A 2,500-nucleotide genomic window follows, 5' to 3' on the forward strand; every position below is an offset into this window, starting at 1 on the left:
TTTGCTCCGCTCACGACGGTCACCGCGCAACGCAAGAACAGGCCAAAAACTTGCCAAAACGGCCCAAAAACGGGCCAAAACTGGCCATTTTTGGCTGCGCGAGCGAGCGGCGAACAGCGAGCGAAGCGAGAGGCAGCACCGTCCCTGCTATACGAAAGCCCCATCCAGCCCTGTGCCACCCGGGGGGTTCCAGGGTGCTGAGATGGCTGACATTTTGCTCCGCTCACGACGGTCACCGCGCGACGCAAGAACAGCCCAAAAACAGGCCAAAACGGCCCAAAAACGGGCCAAAACTGGCCATTTTTGGCTGCGCGAGCGAGCGGAGAGCGGCGGACAGCGAGCTAAGCGAGAGGCAGCACCGTCCCTGCTATACGAAAGCCCCATCCAGCCCTGTGCCACCCGGGGGGTTCCAGGGTGCTGAGATGGCTGACATTTTGCTCCGCTCACGACGGTCACCGCGCGACGCAAGAACAGCCCAAAAACAGGCCAAAACGGCCCAAAAACGGGCCAAAACTGGCCATTTTTGGCTGCGCGAGCGAGCAGCGAGCGGCGGACAGCGAGCGAAGCGAGAGGCATCACCGTCCCTGCTATACGAAAGCCCCATCCAGCCCTGTGCCACCCGGGGGGTTCCAGGGTGCTGAGATGGCTGACATTTTGCTCCGCTCAAGATGGTCACCGCGCAACGCAAAAACAGGCCAAAAACTGGCCAAAACGGGCCAAAACTGGCCATTTTTGGCTGCGCGAGCGAGCGGCGAGCGGCGGACAGCGAGCGAAGCGAGAGGCAGCACCGTCCCTGCTATACGAAAGCCCCATCCAGCCCTGTGCCACCCGGGGGGTTCCAGGGTGCTGAGATGGCTGACATTTTGCTCCGCTCACGACGGTCACCGCGCGACGCAAGAACAGGCCAAAAACTGGCCAAAACGGCCCAAAAACGGGCCAAAACTGGCCATTTTTGGCTGCGCGAGCGAGCGGCGAGCGGCGGACAACGAGCGAAGCGAGAGGCAGCACCATCCCTGCTATACGAAAGCCCCATCCAGCCCTGTGCCACCCGGGGGGTTCCAGGGTGCTGAGATGGCTGACATTTTGCTCCGCTCACGACGGTCACCGCGCGACGCAAGAACAGCCCAAAAACAGGCCAAAACGGCCCAAAAACGGGACAAAACTGGCCATTTTTGGCTGCGCGAGCGAGCGGCGAGCGGCGGACAGCGAGCTAAGCGAGAGGCAGCACCGTCCCTGCTATACGAAAGCCCCATCCAGCCCTGTGCCACCCGGGGGGTTCCAGGGTGCTGAGATGGCTGACATTTTGCTCCGCTCACGACGGTCACCGCGCGACGCAAGAACAGGCCAAAAACAGGCCAAAACGGCCCAAAAACGGGCCAAAACTGGCCATTTTTGGCTGCGTGAGCGAGCAGCGAGCGGCGGACAGCGAGCGAAGCGAGAGGCATCACCGTCCCTGCTATACGAAAGCCCCATCCAGCCCTGTGCCACCCGGGGGGTTCCAGGGTGCTGAGATGGCTGACATTTTGCTCCGCTCAAGATGGTCACCGCGCAACGCAAAAACAGGCCAAAAACTGGCCAAAACGGGCCAAAACTGGCCATTTTTGGCTGCGCGAGCGAGCGGCGAGCGGCGAACAGCGAGCGAAGCGAGAGGCAGCACCGTCCCTGCTATACGAAAGCCCCATCCAGCCCTGTGCCACCCGGGGGGTTCCAGGGTGCTGAGATGGCTGACATTTTGCTCCGCTCACGACGGTCACCGCGCGACGCAAGAACAGGCCAAAAACTGGCCAAAACGGCCCAAAAACGGGCCAAAACTGGCCATTTTTGGCTGCGCGAGCGAGCGGCGAGCGGCGGACAGCGAGCGAAGCGAGAGGCAGCACCGTCCCTGCTATACGAAAGCCCCATCCAGCCCTGTGCCACCCGGGGGGTTCCAGGGTGCTGAGATGGCTGACATTTTGCTCCGCTCACGACGGTCACCGCGCGACGCAAGAACAGCCCAAAAACAGGCCAAAACGGCCCAAAAACGGGACAAAACTGGCCATTTTTGGCTGCGCGAGCGAGCGGCGAGCGGCGGACAGCGAGCGAAGCGAGAGGCAGCACCGTCCCTGCTATACGAAAGCCCCATCCAGCCCTGTGCCACCCGGGGGGTTCCAGGGTGCTGAGATGGCTGACATTTTGCTCCGCTCACGACGGTCACCGCGCGACGCAAGAACAGCCCAAAAACAGGCCAAAACGGCCCAAAAACGGGCCAAAACTGGCCATTTTTGGCTGCGCGAGCGAGCAGCGAGCGGCGGACAGCGAGCGAAGCGAGAGGCATCACCGTCCCTGCTATACGAAAGCCCCATCCAGCCCTGTGCCACCCGGGGGGTTCCAGGGTGCTGAGATGGCTGACATTTTGCTCCGCTCAAGATGGTCACCGCGCAACGCAAAAACAGGCCAAAAACTGGCCAAAACGGGCCAAAACTGGCCATTTTTGGCTGCGCGAGCGAGCGGCGAGCGGCGA

This window comes from Musa acuminata, unplaced genomic scaffold (assembly GCF_036884655.1).
Source record: "Musa acuminata AAA Group cultivar baxijiao unplaced genomic scaffold, Cavendish_Baxijiao_AAA HiC_scaffold_399, whole genome shotgun sequence".
NCBI classification, from domain to species: Eukaryota; Viridiplantae; Streptophyta; class Magnoliopsida; order Zingiberales; family Musaceae; genus Musa; species Musa acuminata.